Raw genomic sequence first — 12,066 nt, forward strand, 5'->3', positions numbered from 1 at the left:
CAACTTTAGGTGGTGGACTCTTCCCTAAACTGTGAGCTAGAGGAAATCCTTCTTATTTCACCTACCGAAGACCAATAGAAATCTGTCAGTCCTTGAATAAACTTAGGTTGACAGGCTCATTTCACTGAGAGAGATCACATGCCAAGAAAACGATGCATTGACAGGAAACTGGGAAAGACTTACAGGTGTAGTGAAATAGATCTGGGATTTGGGGGTAATTCAGGCTTGGTGAGGACAGGGTCAGGAGATGATAATTGAGTACTGGCTTTTATTGTGTGTCAACTTCACACAAGCCAGAATCATCAGAGGAAGGAGCCTCAGCTGAGGAAATACTTCCATGAGATTCAGATGTAAGGTATTTTCTTAACTAGTAATCAATGAAGGAGGGCCCAGCCCATGGTGAGTGGTGCCATCCTTGGACTGTTGTCGGCTCTGGGTTCTATAAGAAAGTGGGCTGAGCTAGCTAGCGGAAGAAAGCCAGTAAGCAGCTCCCCTCCATGGTCTGTGCATCAGCTCTTGCTTCCAGAACCCTGCCCTGTTTTGAATTCCTGTCCTGACTTCCTTCAGTGGTGAACAGAAATGCTGAAGTGTAAGCCAAATAAACCCTTTCCTTTCCTCTCCAACTTGCTTTTTGGTCATGGTGTTTCACTGTAACAATAGAAATCCTAACTAAGAAATATTCTTAAGAATATGGCTTATAGATTACAGAGTCCAGAAGGAAGGAGCATGCTATGCCATGCTGTGCAGGGTTGAAGACGGAATACAAGATTGGTGTCAAATATGAGAGAGAGACAGAGACAGAGGCAGACAGAGACAGAGAGCTAAGGGCCTTGACTGTGATTTTTCCAGGAAGGAATGAACAAGGCAGATTAAGCAAGCTAGCTAGATTAGGACAGGCTAGTTTGTCTCAGTTCAACAGGCTGCTAGATACAGAAGCAAGCTGCAGAGTATAGAGGCCGCATGCGATTGAGGATGAGTGGCTTTGGGGCATGCAGGTTTCACTCCAAATTTCATTGAAAAAAAAAAAAAAAGCTACCCACTGCATCCACTGCATTGTGGCTGAGAAGTAAGAACAAAAGAGAGTCTGGGGTCAAAGACCCATATTCTGCCCTTGGGCATGCCTCTAATGACCTACTTCATCCAGATAGCCCCCACCTCCTAACATTTCTACAGCCTCTCAATAGCCAATATGTGTGATGCAAACATTTAACATATGAGATGAAGGGAGCCATTCCAGATATAAAGCACAACCATATATATACAGTCAAAACACATCGCTATGCCCCCAAAACACTTATGAGGATCTGTAAGCAATCCCACTGTAACTCCTTAGTGCTGCTTTGATAACAGTTTATTTGTGTCCAGAGTGTAAGCACAGTCTCTAATCCAGAAGTGACATTTTTAACACTTGAACCGAGAAAATCTCCACTGCAGTAGTAGATGTTACTCTGATATCCCAAGTAAGAACTGTGTCCATGTGTGATCCAAGGATAAAGTCCCAGGATCCCAAAAGGTGGTACAAATTTTACTAAAAAGGAACAATTTCTGCTAAAATATTTGGTTTCATACAAGCAGCTTATTTGCAACATATGGCACATTTTTGGTGAATGCTGGATCAATTAAGATAATTCATGGAAGAAATCTCTTTAGGAAATGGCTAAATTCTTAACCTAGCCATCCCGAGATCTATTTTTACCCATGTATCCTCAGATTCCCCGAGCTTGTTACCAGAAAGAAAAAGAAATGACTTGCAGAATTTTTAAAGGATACAAAGAAAATAACAATGATTGCAACAGTTTATGTTTTCCCCAAATCAATTTTTAATATAAAAGTAGCAATTTGAAACCACAGGACTCAAAAAATAAGGCTATAAATATTTCTGATGTAAAATATTGCTTAGGAAAGATACTTATTGTCATTGTATTAGCACCTTAACCCACAGAAGATAGAAATATTATATCCTAATTTTTCAAATAACTACAATGTTCAACAATTTTTTAACAAGTTATATAAAGGGTAGGAAACGAACCCATATTAGATTCACAATTGCTTTTTTACAAGCAGCTTTATAGAGATTTAACTGACAGATAGAAAAAGCACACATTGGAAAATATTTAGAAGGTATTATTTGATGATCTGTGCAGTGGCATATGTATACAGAGGCATGAAAACAAGGTAGCAAACATGCCCACAATTCAGAGTTCCTTTATGTGCCTTAGTTATTTATTCTTCCATATGGCAGCCACTTGTCACTATGCGTTATTTTGCGTTTTCTATAGTTTTCTGTAAATGTAATCATATGATATGCTTCCTGACACCTCTGAGTTTTGACCTCTTTTCCTCAGTGTAGTTATTTTGAGAATCGTCTAAGGTGGTATGGACATCATTGGTTCACTCCTCATTGCTGAGTAGTATGGATAGCCTCAGTTAGTTTATGAATTCTACATGTTAAGTGAGCATTGCATTGTTTCCATTTGGGACCTATTGCAAATTAAAATTTGAAGAATACTAATGTGTGGATACAAGTATTAATATGCTTTCATTGCCATGAGTAAAAGAACCAGGGGTTAGAATTAGCAGTGGCATAGGTTTAATTTTTTGTCCTGTTAGGGTCTCACTAGTAGCCCTGTTTGTCCTAGAACTATGTAGAAAACACTGTCCTCAAACTTACAGAGTTCTATCTGCCTCTTCTACAGCCTCCTGAATGCTGGGATCAAAGGTGTGCATCACCACAAAGAGCACACACGAGCAGACACAAACACATTCATATTCAATATATATTTGTATTCGATATATGTAGAGACAATAGAATTCATTTTATTAGTGTCTTGTTTATTTGGGGGATTAAAATTACATTTCTCGTTTCCCCTTCCTCCCTCCAAGTGTTCCCCCTTATACTCACAAATAACTGTAGTCTTTACTCCCCAACAATGAAACTTTGATACAATGAAGATAACTACAGAAAACCACAACCAATCAAAATGCCAAGTTCTGGATCCCAGTCCCAGTGAATACATCTACAGAACGCTCCTTTACCTAAGACTCAGGGAATATTGTGGAAAAGGGACAGAAAAAGTGTAAGAGTCAGAGGATCAGGGGCTTTGCTGTGAGACTGTGTCTCCTAATATCAGAAGCTACATCCATAGTCTCGCAAACATGACTGCCCAAACATGAGCTGAACAAGGGCGACACATTTTTAAGCCCCATCTTACATTCCCATTAAGAATATTGAAGGCCCCAAACCTCTACACATCATCATCATCATCATCATCATCATGAGATGTTTTCAAACATGATTATATTATGGGATATGCAGTAGTTACCACCTCATGGTGTTAATCTATATTTTCTTAAAGACTAACGATAATAAGAATCATTTCATGTGCTTCCTTGCCATTTGTTCGAACTTTTATAGTTTTTGATTGGATTGTTTGTCAGGTATTTTGAGAATTCTTTACATATTCTCCATGTAAGTCCTTTATCAGATATGTAGATATTTTCGATATTCCCCCATAGAAAGACTTCAGGTCTCAAAAATGATCATTGGGCTGTGGATAATTTTTAAGTTAAGCATTACCTTACAAAGACACTTGCTTATCTTTTCACCTCCTTAAAAGTATCTTCTAAGACAAGGTCTTAATTTGGATTAAGTATAATTGCTCTTTTGTGCAGTGTATTGTTGGTGTTCCATCAGAGAGCTCTGTAAACCAGCGTCACAGAGACATCCTCTTTCATAAAGTTTCCAGCATTACCTTCAGGCTGGAGAGCTTTTTAATGCCATCTGCCCTACAGTTCTTAACCCATCTTCCCTAAACACCTCCCTCCATTCTCATGTCAGTGGCAGCAATACGGGGTTCCCTTTAGTACTCTGAAGCCTTGGACTTTTCTCCAGGCATCAATTTGAACCAATTTGCGGCTCATCTAGTTTCTATCTTCTAAGAGCCTGTATCTCCTTGCCTGGGGACTAACACCTCGAGGGCAGCATTTCATACACGTTAGCCATTTCAGCCGAGAGGTGAGTCCATGCCCCATGGCTCTCTTCTAACCATAAGCAGGAGTGCTGCAAAATCTTAGACTCCGGCAAACTGCTTTTCTTTAGTAGTGAACGAGCCACCTGAAGTTAGAATACAATCATTCCAGTCCCCTACATTGTGTTCCTTGCTCATAAAACCCAAGGCATTTAACAGCACATGATAATAATGAATGTTTGTGTGCCCTTTGTGCTGACAAAAAAAAAAAGTCATTTAAAAACAATTCTATACAAAGCAGTTACCCATGCTCCAATAGATGGCCCTACAGCCACAGAAATCCTAGCAGCACTAATTCAACTTTAGTAGATTTTTTTAAATGCCGTCTTCTCATTCTACATACCTTCCCCATTCTCATACCTTCCCCTCCTCCTGCCCCACCCTTCCCTACCCCAGCCCCCATCTAGTACTCAGAAAAGGTAAGGCTTCCCATGAGGAGTCAACAAAGTCTGACACATCACTTGGAGACAGAACCAAGACTCTCCCCCCAACCCCCCCCCCCCCGCGCCGTATCTAAATTGGGAGAGATGGTGGGAGGATGTCTGGGAGGAGTTGAGGGGAAGATGGAGTAGTTATGGTGAAAATACCTCCTACACATGCATGAAATTCTCAAAGAATAAAAAAATAAGCAAAAATGGAGGTTCTTCCTACTTTCACAAGGGTATTATTTTTAAAGGCTTATTTTATTGTTGTGTGCATGTGTGCGTGTGTGCGCGCGCGTGTGTGTGTGTGTGTGTTATGTGGGTGTATGCCACACATGCAGGTGCCTGCAGAGGCCAGGAGACAGCATCAGGTCCCCTGAAACTGGAATTACAGGAAGTTGCGAGCCTTCCCACATGGATGCTAGGAGTTCTCTCAAAGATTAACAAAAGCAATTTCTCCAGACCCTTGAGGGCACTTTTACTTATTACAGAATGTCTAAGGTTGTTATTTAAGAATAAAATTTCTAAGGCCTGGCAGCTAGCCTCTTACAGTCTTTTATAAATGTCTTAAGGTTGGCCCAACAGTCTCTGCAGTGAATCTATGTACTCTCTCACATCAGTCCCTCTCAGTGTGAACTAAGAATGGTGTCATTGAAACTTTCTGGCATCAGGGTTCAGCACTCTTTAGGAAATAGAAGATTCATGCTACAATGTTGGCCTGTGTTGTGATGGCTAATCTTGGTTGTCAACTTGACTGTATCTGGAATCAACTAAAACCCAAGCTGGGGAGCATGCCTGTGAGGAATTTTCCTGAACAGGTTATCTGAACAAGAAGACACACCTTAAATCTCGACTTCACTTTCCAGGACTGTCCAGAAAAAAAGGTAGGGAGGAAGGAAACTTTGCCTTTTGCCTACTTCTCTCTCTCACTGGCAGGCCCATCTATCCTGTTGCTACATTTCTTCACTGAGATTATAACCAAATTCCTTGGGAGTCCAGCACAGATTAATGGCCAACGGCTCTCCAGGAACCCTCCCAGGCTATCAGTGCCAGATTGGGACTGATGATCCATCCGGGCCTGTGGACAGAACAACTACTGGAATCTCTGTGTCTCCAGTGTGAGATGCCACTGCTGGACTACCAGGATCACACCTTGTAAGCCAGTCTAGTAAATCTCCTTTTCATACATGTATTACATATTTTAATATATGCACTATACATTTTATATAATATGTTCATTCTAACAACTCTGTGATAACTGACTATTGTACCTTGTAATGAATAAAATATGCTGTTACTTGACAAGAGGACAGATGAAAAAATAAACCAAGATAACCAGGAAGGAATCCCCTCATGTGAGGCCAAAAGGCCATGCTGTGTCAGAGACCATCTGCTGTGAGGAAGGGAGGAGGGTTGCCTCCACCTCAAACGCTGAGCCACTAAATTTCCATATTCTGGCACGGAGTGGACTCCTTGGAAAGTAGACTAGCATGACCCCTCTCTTTGTTTTCAGCTATTTCTTTGAGTGTCGATTTCTTTATCTGTTATTCTTTAGTTTAATTTTCCATTTCCCTTTTGAGAACTGAATTCCTGGAACCCACTTCGTTCATCATGTTTCACCCAATTAGGAACGAGAGCCCAAACATTCACAAGAAACACCTAAACTGTATTCTCTGATTAACCCCCAAGGTTAAACTAAGGTTTCGGTAGCTCAGCAGGACCCTGCGTCTTCTGTGGTAGGCACTACATTACTGATGTATGCCACCAGGAAGGAAAAACAGTGTCTGCCAAGTGCATCTCTGCCAACCTTCTAATTCTTCAGATGGGAAACGTTTACGTATAAATTAATTGGCCTTTAAAGAGACCATCCAAGAACCCCTTTTACAACTCACCTTGACTGAAGCAGTTGGTAGTGACCATACTTTCTTGTAGGTTCCAGATTCTCTCTTCACACCCGTCAACAAGCCAGGCAAAGGGTGAGGAAGGAGGGGTGATGTTGAACCCGGTTTAAGAGGAAGTACCCACATTTCTCATCATATTGGACTGTGGGGCTCTGAAACCTCCCACCTATGCACACCCTCGGACCCTCTCTGCTGTGCCCCACCCCATCTGTCAAACGCGGTTCCCCCTGGGGTATGGGGAATGGGCCTCTAAGTTAGTACTTCCCTTAACTAATTTTCACCCTCAAAAATGACACAAAATCCAATGTTTTCCTTCTATCTTCGAAAATGAATCTGAGTTAGCCCCATGTCTTTCCTGTTTATACAAAACTGTATTTGACACCTATGACCTTGTCCTTTTTCCTTTTATAAACATGGTAATAAACACTTTCCTCTTTAGGGTTTTGTTTACCTCAAGATCTTACTGGAATGGGGGATTAAAGAATAAATATTCCACGGAGATTTTACTTTGAAAAAGAGAAAAGAAACTAAAGATAAATTTATAGTTAAGGGACTAAAAGTTAGATTCCCTGATAGACCCACAAACAGGGAGAAGGGCCATTGCTAGGTTATAAAGATGGCGAGATTCTAAGACAGCTGGCTTCCTCCCCACCTAAGATGAAAGCCTCACAGCTTAAAACAAAAACCTTGTGGTCTTTTTCTCCTGTCAGTAGGGCTCCTGCCAGTGCACTGGCTCAATAAGTTGTAGGGCAGATCAGGACATGCTCAGTCAACAGTCTTGAACCATCCTGTCTTTCTGAACAATCCTAAATTCACAGAGAAAAACTCTTAAGGGACCTTAAGATACTCCAGCTCTCAAGAAGAGTGGATTTTCCAGCTTCCCAAGGCACTCCCCATCAGTTCTGTGAAAGGATTTTTTTGTATCTGCTCTTTGTGTGTTTCCTCTCCCCTCAATACAAGTCTCTCTTCAATTACTAATTCTGTCTGTTCCTGTCTGCTATATTTGTGATTTCTTTACTGCTACCTATTGAGCTCAAGGTTTTTCCTTCCTTTTGATTCTCTAACTGGCAAAGAAGAAGAACCTGAACATGACCTTTACACCATAACAGTAATATAAACGCACCCCAGAGGGGATAAATGACACGACAGAGAGGCCTCCCAAGCCACGTACCAAAGCCTTACCTTGCTCACATAGGATAAGGTCTCATGATCCTGTGTGTGCCAATCAAGGCCAGGGCAGGAAAGCTTCTGGCTGCTTGGCTATATCAGCCATGGTTTTATTTCCTTCCTTCTGTTCTTATTTCTTGCAGTCAGGTGAAGGAGACATGGAGTTAGCCATGGTATGTTGGTTAAAGTAGGCTCATAAGAGAAGTAAAGAAATTCTATAAGAACAGTAGACTCAGTGAGCCTCAGGGTATTGTCACTGTGACCTAAGTCAGAAAGATCAATTACAATAAAAATCCCCCAAACAGTAAGCAACCAGAAGTCAAAGCTTTAAAGCAGGGAGGAAGGACAGGAAAAGCAGAATTAGTTCTGGGGCCCAAACAACAGACATTTGGTACTTTGCTTAGAAAGAGAATACATTAGGCTTCATGTTGCACCTATTATCCCTTCATTTTTCCTATTAGCCTGTGGTAGTTTCTCCACAATCCTAACTATGCTTCCGGCTAGGTTCTATTGGGGGAAATGACAACAGCGTGGAGAGTCAACTTGACTGCTTCCTCATACCTTGAATATTTTCTTCAGGGAAATAATACTCATGCTTGGAGGAGAAACATATCCTAAGACTGAAAGCATTGCTTTTTAAAAAGCAGAGAACATATAATAATAAATTAATACTTAAAATTATACAGTTTTGAAAAATGGAGGTCAATAAAATTACATGAAAGAAATGAAGTTTCTAATAAGTAACAAGAACATGAAAAGGATAGTCCACAAATACTACATAAAACAAACTAACAAGGGAACTTGCTCATGAACTATCTGAAACTAGAGGTTGATCCTCTACAGCATAGTGAATTTATATAAGAGATAAGCTGTAATAAAATACTTTGCCTTTGGGGAAAAAAAACAACTTAAGCTAAGAATATACACGTGGAAAGTCAAAGGGAACAGAGGTTTGAAACAAGGAGAAATGAAAGAGAGCAGATGAAAGAGGTTCTAAGGAGAAAACCCCATCTGCCATGGAGCCAGGAGGAAAGCATCAAACATACATGCAAGGCAGATCAAAAATAAATCTAAGGTGCTACTTACTGCATTAGGCAGGGGTCTCTAGAGTGGCAGAATGTACACATTAATTCTCTCTATATGTTATAATTTATTATATATGTTTTATTATAATGATTTACAGGCTATGATCCAACAATGGCTGGCTATGAATAGAAAGGATAAAAATATATAAGTTGCTCAGTCCACAAGACTGAGCACAAGCTGGAATCCTGAAGATGTAGGCAAGTGCCTTCTCATCTCAAGATATGAATAGTGTTATTTCAAATTAAGGAAAAAAAAACTCAGTGGTGTGCACTCGATTTTGAATTTAATTAAGCCCAGATGTCGTCAAATTGACAACCAAGAAGAGCAATCACACCTGTCAACATGGCAGAATACATCATAACCAAACCAAAATAAAAATTAATTTTTTTTTTACTTTTATTTTTTAGGGGATATAAGGCCACATAAAAGCTTCTAGATGGGCCCTTGCTCTAACACTTCTACTCTGTGGACTTGGTAAGTCTTTCTCACCCCCTCAACTTAGCTGATCACTTCTGTTTTCCAGCTGATATGATAAGAAATCTGCCAACTGAATGAAGAGTTCATAGCTCACTCAGGTAATTAGTCATTAGCTCCCCTGCAACACCCCTCCTCTTTTCAGGAACCTGCCTTCCAGATGCGTAAGTTCTGCCTCCAATCCAACCTACTGATGCCTTCTAAAACTAAGGTACTCAGACCAGGCTGTTACAGAAGACAACTGCTCAATACAGGCAAATGTGTATGATGTAGGTGCACCTTCTATCTATCCGTTGTTTCATTGGTTGATTAATAAAGAAAACTGCTTGGCCTGATAGGTCAGAACACAGGTGGGTGGAGTAGACAGAACAGAATGATGGGAAGAAAGGAAGTGAGGCAGACACAATGAAGCTCCAACCCAAGATGGACGTAGGCTAGAATCTTCCCGGTAAGCCACCACCTCGTGGTGCTACACACATTAATAGAAATGGGTTAATCAAGATGTGAGAAATAGCCGATAAGAGGCTAGAACTAATGGGCCAGGCAGTGTTTAAAAGAAAATAGTTTCCGTGCTATTATTTCAGGGGCTAAGGTAGCCGTGTGGGAGCTGGGCAGGATGAAAAAAAGCAGGTCTGCTCGCCTCATCACTACATGTGTAAGCTTCATTTTCCGAACACACTTCTAGATGCAGCCCTCACCTACCCCTAGATTTAATAGCTCAGGGAACTGGTAGATACCATCCATGGTCACATGTGGCAAGTCTGTCCTAGAATGAAGCCGATCCTTGGAAATTCAGAAATGAGAGATATAAAAGTCTTTCACAACATCTCCAAAAGATAAATCACTAAATTAAAGCAGCCATGAAACATTGCTGGTACAGCCATGGAGTGGGTCAGCCGATTCCTTCTGGGCTCTGAGGTTTTGAGATGCCTTTTCTATTATTTGCAATCAAATGCTATAAATTAAATATTAACTTTTCAATTATTCTGTTATATTTGACAGCTGTTACCATACTAATAATTTCTATTTGGCTTTAGGTTCTTTTAATATGAAATATGGTAAGCTACACAGTCAGTGTATTATGTAATTATGGGGAAAGGCTTTCATAAGATATTCCTTAGAAGGCATTAAGTATGGGGCTAATGCCAGATCACCAAGGAAAGTAACAGTCAAGTAAAACAGTACAACATATTTAGTAACACAATGGTTTTATTGATGGCAGAAGAAAAATTCTTCCCTCCAATTATAAAGATATTTGTTCTATTGAACTTAGTATTTGCCCCCTTGCTTGGTGTAGGTTGAATCTTCCCTAAAAACTGCTCTTAATTCTCCAAGTATCATATCCAGCATGGTGGCTCTTGTTCTGAAGTGAAAAAAAAAATATGAATGGGCTTCCAGGATGTTTCAGTCAGCAGTTTCTTCCTTCGCGAAAAAAAAAAAATCTGTTTTAAAAAAAAAAAAAGAGGGAAGATAATAAACTTGGACCTCAGAGTACCTCTTCTATACTTTATTAAGGCATAACTCTACTGAACTTTTTTAAAAAGTAAAATGTTCATATAAGTATCAGTAATCTCAAATAGAATAAATCTGACAAAACAACCTAGTTCAATTTTTGAAATATATAGAATGTTTTTCCTTTTGGAAGTCTACCTCTGGTGGTGCTCAATCCTTTCCTACTAGGTACTAATTTCAGGAACTTGGATTGGGTGATGGCTCCTTCACAAAAGGAAGACTTAGATTAGATGGGAGGCAGTCAATCAAATGGTCTTTCCATCCTATCCTACCCACTTCAACATTTTCTTAGTACATTTCTGAACTGGGTTAGTTCACCCAGGTCATTTATCATTTACTTTGGTCTGTCTTCTGTCCCTTCCCTCTATCTGTTCCCCACCCTGTTTAGGAAGTGTATCTTATAAAGATTTGTTTTTATTTATTTGCATGCACATGTGCATATTGTGTTTGCACACGTGTATAGTTGTTCTTGGAGGATACAATAGGGTGTTAGAACTTTGAAGCTGGGGTTACAGGTGCTGTGAGCCTCCCAATATTGGTGTGGGAACTAAACTCAATCCTCTGTAAGAGCAAGCAGCAAGTGCTTTTTAGCTGCTGAGCCATCTCTCCAGCACTAGGTACCACACAGTATTGAAACCACAAAAGTCAGTGGTGACAAGAGCTGAGATAAATAGTAGGAGATGTATTAGGTTAGCTTTATGAATAAAAATACTTGGGCAGGGAAAAGTAACCCACCAATGCAAACATATAGTTCCTAAGTCTTGCAAGCAGACTCCTGACTAGCAAACTGAGCTCCCAGATGCTGCTTTTCTTTAATTAAATAATTATGTATGTTCATGATGGAGGGACAGCATTTACACTATGACATACGTGGATGTCAGGAGACAACTTTGTGGACTCTCTCCTCTCTCTCCTCTCCTCTCCTCTCCTCTCCTCTCCTCTCCTCTCCTCTCCTCTCCTCTCCTCTCCTCTCCTCTCCTCTCCCTCTCTCTCTCTCTTTCTTTCTTTCTTTCTTTCTTTCTTTCTTTCTTTCTTTCTGTGGGTTCCAGAAACAGGCTCAAGTGGTCATGTTTGTGTGGCAAGTGCCTTACCCACTGAACCACCCCGCATCTTGAGCTTTGGATACTGCTATTCTTACATAGTGCCAGTTCTATTGGCATCACAGGCCAATAGTTACGTTTATAAAGATTATTTTCCTAATCCTAATATAAAAGCTTCCACAAAAAATGCTGTGCAACCTTGTCCAAAAAAACCCTACATTTAAAAACACAAGTTTTATTAGCAAAAACCGGTGTTAAAACTGAACCTTAGTGAACAAGCACAGTCACAGCATTTTCGTAATAGCTACAGCAGCTATTCATTTCAAGATTTCTTCCATTAAGCAAGCAACCAGGATCAAAGTTCAGAATGGGTTCACAGTCCATACTGCTATCCTCATAACACTAGAGTTCCAGTTAATCTGTCTTACAATTTCTC

The 12,066-nt window shown here is 40.2% G+C and overlaps 1 protein-coding gene across 2 annotated transcripts in view; it reads right to left on the reverse strand.

Annotated features, from left to right (window-relative positions):
* Nucleotides 1–10,267: 10,267 nt before the first annotated feature.
* Nucleotides 10,268–12,066, reverse strand: part of Tdrd3 (tudor domain containing 3) — a 135,814-nt gene continuing 134,015 nt past the window's right edge. Inside the window, exon 14 of one of the 2 annotated variants that reach the window (XM_050159518.1) lies at nucleotides 10,268–10,500. The gene's annotated coding sequence lies outside the window, so the exon portion shown is untranslated. Of the gene's footprint in view, nucleotides 10,521–12,066 lie in introns of both variants that reach the window. The other variant, XM_050159517.1, reaches the window with a different exon arrangement.

This window comes from Alexandromys fortis, unplaced genomic scaffold (genome assembly GCF_014885135.2).
Source record: "Alexandromys fortis isolate MF-2015 unplaced genomic scaffold, M_Fortis_MF-2015_v1.1 scaffold_113, whole genome shotgun sequence".
Taxonomy (NCBI): domain Eukaryota; kingdom Metazoa; phylum Chordata; class Mammalia; order Rodentia; family Cricetidae; genus Alexandromys; species Alexandromys fortis.